The sequence below is a fragment of the Aegilops tauschii genome, chromosome 7 (assembly GCF_002575655.3).
Source record: "Aegilops tauschii subsp. strangulata cultivar AL8/78 chromosome 7, Aet v6.0, whole genome shotgun sequence".
NCBI classification, from domain to species: domain Eukaryota; kingdom Viridiplantae; phylum Streptophyta; class Magnoliopsida; order Poales; family Poaceae; genus Aegilops; species Aegilops tauschii.
In genome coordinates, this window is record NC_053041.3 from 533905304 (window position 1) to 533917953 (window position 12650).

Sequence of the window (12650 nt, forward strand, 5' to 3'; positions counted from 1 at the left end):
CACCCCGATAAGCCTGCCAATCATACCAATAGAAACTGTTGGGTTTTTAAATAGGCCAGCAAACTCAACGCCGAACACAAGGGGAAAGGGCCGCCCAGCAAGGACGATGACGAAGAGCCTCGTCAACCGAGCACAGGGGGGCAGAAGAAATTTCCCCCCGAGGTAAAAACGGTAAATATGGTATATGTCACACATATCCCTAAGCGGGAGCGCAAGCGCGCATTACGGGATGTCTACGCCATAGAGCCAGTCGCCCCAAAATTCAACCCATGGTCGGCTTGTCCGATCACCTTCGATCGAAAGGACCACCCAACCAGTATCCGTCATGGAGGTTCGGCAGCTCTGGTCCTTGATCCAATCATCGATGGATCCACCTTACGCGAGTCCTTATGGACGGTGGCAGCTGTCTCAACCTGCTTTACCAGGACACTGTCCGCAAAATGGGCATTGATTCGTCAAGAATCAAGCCCACTAAAACTACCTTTAAAGGAGTAATACCTCGTGTAGAGGCCCGCTGCACAGGCTCAATAACATTGGAAGTCGACTTCGGTTCGCCAGACAACTTCGGAAGTGAAGACTTGATCTTCGATATCGTCCCCTTCCGCGGCGGATATCACGCACTGCTCGGACGAACCACTTTTGCCTGTTTTAATGCGGTCCCGCACTATGCTTATTTAAAGCTCAAGATGCCTGGCCCACGTGGTGTCATTACAATCAATGGAAACAGGGAACGCTCCCTCCGTACTGAGAAGCATACCGCGGCCATCGCGGCCGAAGTACAGAGCGGCCCAGTCAAGCCGCACACCTCATCGGCCATCAAGCCTCCGGACTTTATTAAACAAGTCCGGTCAGTTCCGCATGCTGAAAGCTCGGTAATTCTAGAGCTGGACTAGCAGTTTCGCCTCCGTCGATCGCCACACACATCCATGAAATTCGTACCGCGCGTGCATAATTATGCACTCAAAATACCTTGAGCATCAGCGGAGGCACAATACGGATGGGCCCATAGTACGGTTCGACCCTATATGGCCTTCCCCTTTTCTTTGATTATTTTTTCTCTTTTACCACAGGTGAATTAAAACCTATTCATCCTACAGACTTACAAGAACTCTTTTCGAGCCCGGTTTCGTATAAATAGCCGAAGACCATTCCTCTCAAGGAATCTCTCTCTCCAAGGCGAAAGCGGCGCAGACGTGCGGGAGGAGGTCCAAAGGATTTTGTAGACCAAAACTTTATTCAAGAACCTGTATAGAGCTTTTCCTCTTCTTCTTAGACCCCCGGCATGTAAAATGGCCTTGGTGATTATGGTGCCCTCTGTAAGATCATGTTTTGACGTATCAATCAGATTCCAGTGAAAACAATTTTTATTCAGTATTGCCTTTATTCATGGATTGTATTCCGTCTCCTCAGTTGTCTCACACACACACCTCGGCACAAAGTGCCAGGGGCTCTATATGACCACACATGTGTTGCCAATCAAAATCCCGAATAGCTTTATAGCACAATTCGGCGTCCCGAGCTTGGCATTATATGCATCGGCTCCGAATCATGTCTTTGGTCAATAGTTGGGTTGCCTGGCTCCTGTGTTTGCTACCTTACGTTCCGTTTGTTCGGCTAGCGTAGTAAAGGGAGAACTACTACGATTGTATTTCTGGTTCGTCAGGTCAAGCACCTCAGTAGAGAAAGCCGAACACTGACTGTCATGATGCGGCGAGAGCTGGTCAGCCACTCGGCGACTTATTAAAATCTTTAGCAATTGTTTCCGTATTACACGAAGGACTGTTTTTCCGGTCACATACGTAACGCATCTGCATCCGGATAGCCGCGTACATACCAGGGGCTATCTTCTAGCCCCATCATCAAACTCCTATGGCTAAGTGAGAGTGGTAAAGCCACATAGTCCGATTGCCTGGTTCACCGCACTGACACCTCCTTCACGGACCAAGACATTGGGTCAAGTGTGATCATGTGCTATTCTAAACACCCCCGTATTATATACATGGGGGCCGAAGCCGAGGACTGGAAAACTCTCAGGAATACAAAAACGGCCGCACAGGAGGGAAGAACTTTCAGACAATGGCACAAATCTATCACAAAGCCTTAATATATAATGAAACCATCCGGGCAGTTCGGGTACATTCATTCGAACATAATGTCCTTTGAGCATTGACCCTCTATCAAGCGGGCGCCCTCTAGGACGTCTTCTAAGTAGCGCTCCGGCGTGCAGTGGTCCTTGCCTCTGGGAGGGCCTACAACTGCAATATCGGCGGCCTTCATCTTCGTCCAGTGCATCTTGACGCGGGTGAAGGCCATCCGTGCACCTTCTATGCACATTGACCGCTTGAATGCATCGATTCGGAGCACTACATCGACAAGTCGCCGCACCAGGCCGAAATAGCTGCTCGGAATGGGTTTGGCTGGCCATAGCCGAACTATGACGTCCTTCATGGCCACTCTGGACATCTTATGTAGCTCGGCCCACTACGCCATTTGGACGTTTAGCAGCGTCGGGTGCTCCTACGCCGCGAACTGTGACCAGAATGGCTTCTCCGTCGCATGTCGCTCCTGAGCCTGGAAGAATTGCGCGGCGTCGGCGGCACTCTTCGGAAGATCCGCAAAAGCGTCTAGAGAACTCCATAGTCGATTAAGCAAGGCATATCTCTGATCGCCAAACTTAGTCTGTAAAAGAAAGGGCTTACCAGCCGCTATCTGTCCGGCCTGACGGATCTCCTCGCGAGCCAATCTGGATTTGGACCACGCGTCTTTGGCCTCCTGAAGGGCTTTGGCGAGTTCGGCTGCATTGGCTCTATTCTCCTTCTCGAGGGACTCGCACTTGCGGGCGGCGTCCTTGAGCTCTTGCTCTACTGCAGATATCTGCTCCTCGAACTGGTGCTGGGTGGCCTGTTCGGCCTTCAAATCTGCAGCCGCCTTATCAGAGGCCACATTGCTCACCCTGGCCTGCTCCTTGGCCCGGGCAAGTTCACCCGTGAGGGTCTCGACCTCGGCAGCGCCATCTGCAATTATGCACATAACAATGTCTAAGTTTCAACCTAGTGTTCACACATTCATATAGGCACAAACGGTATGTTCGAAACATACCTTGCGCCTCGTTGAGCCGCTTGTTAATGAGGACAATGTCCTCATCGGCCAGCTTCAGTTTCTGCTTTAGTTCAGAAACCTCCGCGGCCTAGGCGGTTGCCGCTAACAGTTAAGCCTGTTTTTTCAATCAAGTAAGTATGTTACTTCCTGCGGATATCTATAGATCCTCTGTTCGCCCTTCTTCATGGGCCGACCAGAGTCTCAGGGGCTACTATCTATATACAGGCGTATTGTTCATGTGGAAAGCAGCTAAAGACATTACATCGCATACCTAGAAGCCCGTTAGTAGGCTCGTGAAGGCTTCAGTTAGCCCACTTTTAGCGGACTGAATCTTCTCAACCACCGTACCCATCAAGGTATGGTGCTCCTCCAAGACGGACGCACTTTGCAGTACGTCCATCAGAGTGTCCGGCGCCTCCGGATTCATGGAGGTCGCCGTAGGAATAGGCGCTCCCCCTCCCTTGAAGGGGGCCGCTCACCCGACTCCGGATCCGTCTCCGGAGTGGTATTTGGCTGGGGGCCGAACAACCCAGGACTCCCATTCCCGGTCTTCACGGGGGTCGCGCCCCCGTGTCCCCAATGGCTGAGGTATTACCCTCTGGCGCCGTATTCATGGTCCCCTGCACCTCTCGACGATCCAGAGAAATCCTCTGGGATGACACCTCGAGGAAACTTGCGGAGGCGTCTCGCTCTCTATCTTCTCCGGTGGCAAATCCCCTGACGAGGAGGATTGTCGAGGGAGATCGCGGGCCGGACTGAAACACATGATTTAATGTTATTCCCACAATTCATAAAGGAGTGGATGTATGTAAAGCATCCTCAGGTACTTACGATTCGGCAAGGGGCTTGATCCGGGGGCGGGGCTTGGGGATATCCTCGGCGTCCGAATCCGAGTCATCCGAAAGGGATAGCTTTCCCCTCTTGGGTGCCCTCGCCTCCGGGTCTGCGGAGGCCACCCTCTTTTTCCATTTGAGAGGAGGGTTACCTTCTTCCTCCTCCTCCTCGTCCTCGTTTTCATCTCCCTCGTGAGAGGAGGGAGCCTCGGACCCTCCGGACATAGCGTCTGAGGTACCTTCATGGTGGAGGCCACTTTCTGCCTCCTTGTTCTTCTTCTTGTCCTTCTTTACCGGCACCTGGTATGGCGCCGGGACCAGCATCCTCATTAGGAGAGGATCGGCTGAGTCTTCGGGAAGGGAGGCCGGACACCTAATCTGCTCCGCCTTCTTTGTCCAGACCTGTTTAAAGGGTGGAATTGTTAGTGTATCCCCTTGGATTAACGAACCAAGCTATAGGCGGAAGCTTAGCCCTTACCGGGGGGGCCGGATGGTTGCAGTCAAGGCCAATGTCTTCAGACGTCTCCGGCCATGACTTTTGAGATTTAAAGAGCAATTTCCAGATCTCTTTGTGCGTCGTGCCGAAGAATCGTTGCAGAGTTCGCGGTCCTTCCGGATTAAACTCCCACAAACGAAGAGGCCGTCGCTGGCAGCGAAGAGTTCGGCAGATGAGCATCACCTGAACCACATCAGTGAGGCGGGTGTTCTTCTCTATGATACTTTTGATGCGCTTTTGCAGCATCAGCACCTCATCGATCGATCCCCAGTCTGGACCCTTGTTGGTCCATGACGCGAGTCATAGAGGGGGTCTGGACCTGATGCAGGAGTGGCCGCCCACTTGGTACCACGGGGTTCGGTGATATAGAACCACTCATGCTGCTATGTCTTGACGGTATCCACAAAGGCCCCTTTAGGCCAGATAGCGTGAGGAAGCTTGCTCACCATGGCCCCGCCGCAATCCGCGTGCTCCCCGTTGACCACCTTCGGCTTCACGTTGAAGACCTTGAGCCATAGGCCGAAGTGTGGGGGGATGCGGAGAAATGCCTCGCACATGATGATGAAAGCCGAGATGTGGAGGAAGGAGTTCGGGGCTAGATCATGAAAATCTTGCCCATAATAGAACATGAGGCCACGAACAAAGGGGTGAAGGGGAAACCCTAACCCGCGGAGGAAGTGAGGGATGAACACAACCCTCTCGCCAGGCTCTGGAGTAGGGATGACTTGCCCGTTAGTCGAGAGCCTGTGTGCGATTTCCGTGGTTAAGTACCTCGCCTCCCGGAGTCCCTGGATATCCTTCTTCGTCACGGAAGAGGCCACCCACTTGCCCTGAGAGCCGGATCCGGACATGGTCGAAGAACGTGGTGGCAATGGAGAAAGATTGAGACTTGGGCGCTAGAGCTCAAAGATGAGAGGGCTAAGGAGGGAGAAGGCGTGGGGTAAAAGACGGGTCCTTATCCCTTTATAATGGCAACGAATATCAAGCGACCTCGCACAAGCCTTAAAATTTGCCTATTCCCAAGGGGTCGGGTGGATGGCACAGTTGGATTACCCAAGCCCTCATTGATGAAAATCCCGCAATAAGGGGACATGATCTCTGCCTTGACAAGACGTGTCACTGGAAGTTGCGTCTCGAAACGCGAAATGGGAGGTTGAAAAATGATTTGAAATAATGAAGTGGCCAGACATAATGTCTCGCCAAAAAAGTTGTCAGAAGACACGACCCATTTTTGTCTAACTATTTCGCCCTTGTGGTTCAGGATTATCACTATTGTACAAAGTCGGATATAGTTCTTTTGGTCAAACTACTTTGAAGTGTTCGGAGGAGGAACCCGCCTTGCAATGCCGAAGACAATCTGCGCGCCGGACACATCGTCATTGAAGCCTAGTTCGGGGGCTACTGAGGGAGTCCTGGATTATGGGGTCCTCGGGCATTCGGGCTATGTGACATGGGCCGGACTGGTGGGCCGTGAAGATACAGAATAGAAGGCTTCCCCTGAGTCCGGATGGGACTCTCCTTGACATGGAAGGCAAGCTTGGCATTCGGATATGAAGCTTCCTTTCTCTGTAAACCAACTCTATACAACCCTAGCCCCCTCCGGTGTCTATATAAACTAGGGGGTTTAGTCCATAGAGCCAATCATAATCATACAGGCTAGACATCTAGGGTTTAGCCATTACGATCTCGAGGTAGATCAACTCCTGTAACCCCTATACTCATCAAAGTCAATCAAGCAGGAAGTAGGGTATTAACTCCATTAAGAGGGCCCGAACCTGGATAAACATCGTGTCCCCTGCCTCCTGTTACCTTCGATCCTTACATGCACAGTTCGGGGCCCGCTACCCGAGATCTGCCGGTTTTAACACTGACAACGACTTGGTCCTCTTTTTTTCTTCCAAACAAATCTCACTTCGTATGTACAACCCTGCCTCGCGCTTCGGCCTGGCACTAGTGGAGAAAAGCCTAGCTACAGCGTGCCAAAAACAACATTGGTGGCGTGGACACCCGACGCCACCAATATGGCGCCAGTGTTAAAAATTAGCACCGGCGTTGGCACCTACGCCATCAGTATTTTGGACGGTAATGGCGTGGCCTGTTTTCCACGCCATCAGTATTAGTCATCAGTTGTGACGTTCCATGTTTTCTCGACGCTAGTATTTTGATTTACAAATTTGAAATAAAAGCTCTACATCAGCGATTTCAGCCACAATGACAGCATAATCTAGTTTCAGAATAGTCACCTAAATCCACTATACATAAATAGTCCCAATGACAGCATTTAAGTTCAACAATGCACTTGTTGATATAGTTCAACAAAGTAGGCAAAGTAGCACACATATGAATGTACAAGTTCAAATAAATAGAGGTGATAGTGACATGATATATATCTTCCATGCAAGCCAACTAGCTTACTACGACTTTTCGACGGGCGGAGTCAGGGTCATAGTCCGGAGTAAGTGCACCATCATCGCTGTCAACAGGCTTGTAGTAGACCATGATCTCGTCACGATCGTAGTCGAGGTAGAACGTGGCTATCTCCCCAGCTTCCATCTCGTAAGCATCTGCAAGGGCTTTCCAACCAGGGCAACCGAAGTAGGTGTGGTTTGCATCGTTGATGACAAGACAATTGAATTTTTGGGTCGTCAGCATCTTCATGAGGGTGCACTGAAATGTGATGGTGGCATCAACTGGAACTTTAAACTTCTCTAAGAAGTCACGCCTTGCCCCGCAAGGGATGACCTGAGCAAAATTGAAAGAAAGAAGTAGCTAGCTAGTTACACAATTGTCTTGTCATGCATGAAAATCAATCAAAACATGTTCAAACAAAAACATACCGTCCTAGTGAGGGAGTCATTCGGCAGATCTATGAAGAACTTCTTATCCCTTTGGCATCTCACCGAACCACAGGTCTCACATGGGGCATCCATTTACTGCTTTCATGCAAGAAGTTGAGAAAAATAAGCATACATAAGATGCACATAAATATAATGCAACATAATAAGCAGTTAGTACGAACTAGCGCTATCCACCCACTAGTTATTAACACATACGTACGTACTTGTAATAAAACAATTCTACAAACCATGCGTAGTTCAAACATAAAACATGCATAAAGTTAAACAGTTCATATGAAATAGGTAGCGCGCTAAGCTAGTGGCCAGAGGGACCGGCCTCGTGGTCGTGCCTAGTCGACCTACGACGACACCCCTGCTGACCCTGCTCCTCACGCTCCAAGGCATCCCAGTCTATGGGATCCTCCTCTGCGCTCTTCCTGGCTACATACTGAAGTAACATCATCTTGTTGGCCTCCACGAGTTTGTTATCTCTCGCAAGCTCGCTCACCAATGGGTCGAAGAACTGTATCTCGGCCTCTCTACTCTCCTTCTCCTCAAACCTAGTGCATATCCTCATGTCCTCAGGCGCGAGGAACAGCATGAACTCACGACACTCAGGGAAGTTCAGATTCCCCCTTCCTAAAAGAACTCTACTGCCATGGCATCATAAGCGCGCGCCGCTAACTGCGGGTTGTCCCAATGTCCAAGTTCATGGACCACATTGTCCTTCCTAATGGTGGCATAGTACTTATTTCCCTTCTGTCGCACACCACGAAACTTCGGGGCCATCTGTGACGATGCATATACATATATAACTAAACAAGTTAGTAAAAATGGGCATATTAACGAGAAATACAATAGTCTACAACTACACACTATAGATTCTTTCACCACAAGTACACTACTAGAAATACAATAAAATTACACTATCTAAAATCATAGTCTACAAGTACACTACATTATTTCACCACAAATACACTACTAGAAATTTAATAAAATTACACTATCTAAAATCATAGTCTACAACTACACTACATTATTTCACCACAAGTACACTACTAGAAATTTAATAAAATTACACTACCTAAAATCAGTCTACAACTACACTAAAATTTTACACTACTCGTATACACAAAATTCTATATTTTTCTACACTACTATTACACTACACTAAGTAGAACTCACCCACGGCGGCAGTAGACAGCGAGGAGGCGTTGCGGGCGATAGGGCCGGGGGCGGTGGCAGGGGTGGATGCGGAGGCGACGGCGGCGGGGACGGGGGCGGTGGCCGGGGTGGATGCGGAGGCGACGACGGGGGCGGGGACTTCGACGGTGGAGGCGGGGGCGACGGCGACGGGTGCTTCGGCGGTGGAGGCGGAGGGGACGGCGACGGCGACTTCAGCGGTCGAGGCGAAGGCGGCGGCGGTGGAAGCAGCGGAGGCGAGGGCGACGGGGGGAGGGGCGCCGATTTAATGAGGATCGTCGGTTGTGGGTTGGGGGGTTAATTTAATCAATATCTCCTGCGGGGGGCGGTGGGGTAATTGCTGGCGTTGGCCTACGCAGCCAACACCATTGCTATCTTATTGTTTAGTTTATTAATATATATGTTTAGTTTATTGTTTTATTTTCCTATTGTTTATTGTATTGTTATTTTTACTAATTATTTTATTATTTTATTTCCTATTGTTTATTATTTTATTGTTTTATTTTCCAACATCGATCGATCTCATTAATCTAGCATAGATACATAATAGTTGAAGGATTAAAATAATAACATATATATATATATATATATATATATATATATATATATATATATATATATATATATATATATATATATATATATATATATATATATATATATATATATATAACTTCTAGTACTACACACTCTTGATCTAGACTAAGAACATCATCAGTGTAATGATTCCCATGAGAAAAAAAGCTGGCACCGATCCAGCAGAGAGAACGCGGCCAAGCATAACACCACCTAAAAGGGCATATTGAAGCATCTTGAATTTTTGGATTTGGCCACGCATCACATTAGTCTTCAGCTGCATCTTATCTATCTGTTGTCTTAGTTCACCAATGGAGTACTAGAACAACTCGCTCACGTACTTCTACACGAGATCAACCCATATCCATGTGTACCAATATTTTGTCCCTAACGCCTATGGGTCACAATATACACACACATATATTAATGATCGCGAATTGTGCAAATTAGCAGAATATCGAGGTATTTTCTATCATATTACGTACCTTTCCATGGTTACCGCAGTTGTAGAACTCTCGCTCTGTATTACTTTGTGTGTGCAACATATGCTTATCAGCAGGTCATCCACAACCGCAAAAAAGCAACACAAGTGCCCTCGCTCGATTCCTGGCAGCTTCGGCGCTGGTGGCATAGCTGCCGAATCGTCGAAGGGACATCCCACTGCAGCGGGATGGTTCGCCAGACAGGGCTGGCTGCATTGGCCGTGGAGAGCGCATGTCGGCGCCAACGGGGCCAGATGAGAGCTCGGCCAAGGCGGCGGAGTCCCAAAGTTGCGAGCCACGCTGACGTGGGCTCGAGCTGGCGGCTCGTGCCGATTCGACAAGCTCCAGTGGGTCCATTGTTACCAAAGCAGCTGACTAAGAGGGAGTAGAATTTTGTGGAGAATGGAAGTGAATGTGATAAGAAGGGCCAACACATCTATATATACGCACAACTCAGTGCTGGCGATCCGGGCAAAGACACGACAGCATAATGTAAAGTATCTATGGCGTGTTTATAAATCGCACGACAACAATATGCTGCAACTGGTCACGACAACTGGGCCTACATAGTAGTGGCACAGTATGTATTGCCAGCGTCAGCAATAGTAGCTTATAGCTGGTGTACCAATTTGGCATACGCCAGCAATATTTGGAAAAAATAGTGCTCGCGTTGATGAGAAATGGCGCAACACAAACGGAACTTGTGGCTAGCCGTTTTTCCACTAGTGTGGTACGGCTAGCCCCACCTGGGCCAGCTTGCCAGATGGGCTGCTTGCCCGGACCGCTGCTCTATAGCGCCAGCCAAACATGGGCGTTGCCCACCCTGCACCAGCGCCCTGTTTGACCTCCGCGTGGCCTGCCACGCTACGCATGCCAGTCGCCTGTACAGGGTTTACCGCCGGAATTCCCTATTGGACGCACGTTACGTCAAAGTGTCGACCTTTCGCACAGAGACCTAGTGTTTGAGCGATGACTTGGGCCGGCCCATTAAAGCGTTGCAGCGATTCTAGTTTTGGGAACCTTCTAGAGTTTCCCAGCCGGTTTTTCTGGTTTGGGGAACCTTCTAGAAGGTTCTCCGAACCGGTTTTTTAGTTTCTTTTTTATTATTATTTTTTCTTTTTAGTTTTTCTATTTATTCTTCTTTCTTTTCTTTTCCTTTTGCTGTTTCTTTCTTATTTTTCTTTATTTTTTCATTTCTTCCATTTTTTTCATTTTCAAGTTGATATTTGTTTTTTATTTTATTTTTTGATTTTGAAAAATGTTCACCTTTTAAAATATGTTCACATATTCAAAAAATGTACAAGATTTTCAAAAAATGTTCATGTATTTCAAAATTTGTTCAGAAATTAACAAAATGTTCATATTTCAAAAAAACTTCTGGAATTGTAAAAAATGTTTGCGGTTACAAAATTTGGCCTAAAATTTCAAATATGTTTGCGTTTGGAAACTTGTTCAGGAATTTTTAAAAATGTTTGTCGTTTAAATTTATTGTTAGATATTTCATGAAGTTCAAAAAATGTACAGGACTTTCAAAAAATGTTCATGTATTCCAAAATTTATTCACAAATTTAGAAAATGATCATATTTAAAAAAAAACTTCTGGAATTGCAAAAAAAATTTTGCGGTTGCAAAATTTGGTCTGAAATTTTAAAAATGTGCGCGTTTGAAAACTTGTTCAGGAATTTTTGAAAATGTTCATGGTTTCAATTTTTTGTTAGATATTCCATGAAGTTCCATTTTCAACTTTTTGTTCAAAAATTCAAAAAGTGTTCAAGATTTCCATTTTTTATCATGAAATGTTCTATTTTTAAATCTTTGTTTAAAAATGAAGAAAAAATGCGTTTAAAATTTTGTTCGGAATTTCATAATTTGTTCGTTACTTCAAAGAATGGTTCACGTTTTTCAAAAACATTTTCTGCGGTTTCAAATTTTTTGTTCGCATATCCAAGAAAATGTTCCCTTCTACGAAAAATTGTTCAGAAATTCAAAAAATGTTCACACTTTTTCAAAATATACACCTTCAGAAAAAATGTGCACTTTTTTAAAGATGTTCCCCTCTAAAGTAACTAATTTTGATTCAATACAGCAGACATGTTCGGTTGTCGGGTGTGCTAGAACCTCCTTTGCCAAAGCCCTTTTGAAATACCTTCTTTTTGAACCTTTAGAAAATACAAATTATTTCAGATGTGCGATGTTCTACTGCAAGCAATGCTTGTCAGTTGGAGTGGCTGGTTGCACGCGTTCGTAAGTCGTTGGTCACTGGTTCGAGCCCTGCCATCGCGCATGCCTTTCTTTTTGCTTTCTTTTCCTTACAACGGTACAGCACAATGGGCCGGCCCAGTCAGGCTGCTTCCTTGTGCGTGGCAATGCCAGTTTTGACACAGAGAGCGTCCAATAGGAGCTCCCTTTGCCGCCGCCCGTACGCTACCGATCCGATCTCGACGGAAGTCGAACGTATCGAAGATTTCCGTTGTACGGACGACGTCTCCGGATCACTTCGGTCTGTCACGACCATGTTGACAATAATCATGACATCGAATCTCCTCCTCTAGACGAACGCCTCATACCTAGCTTTGATACCACTTGTTAGAATAAAACCGAGGTATTACCAAGGACCAAGCAATCACACCAACACGGCATCGAGATTTGTTAACGAGTTTCAGCGATATGGCTACATCCCCGGGGCCTGACTATGGGCGCTCCTCCCCGTGACACAGACACAATACCATACACCAGCCACCCGGACGCCGGCACACGCCGCCGGCTCCCCCTGTTGGTTCGGTTCGGTTCTCTCCACGCGTGCATGTGCATGCTTTCTCCCTTAATTTTCTGACGATGATCGGCTCGGTGAGTGTGCGTGTCGACATGTAGGGGTGGAGGGCATGGCTGTGGAGGTGGACAAGGGATCCATGACTATCGTCGGCCGCTTCGACGCCAAGAAGCTTAGGGACCGCGTCGCCTCGGCGACAAAGACAACAAGGGTGACGGTGGCGATGGTGGGGACAAGAATAAGTGCACCGACGGCGAGGGCAAGCAGGTGCCGGACAAGTAGGAGGAGGAGAAGGAGCAGGACAACAAGTGCGGCGGCAATGTCGGGAAGGGGAAGGGCGGCAAGGACAAGAAC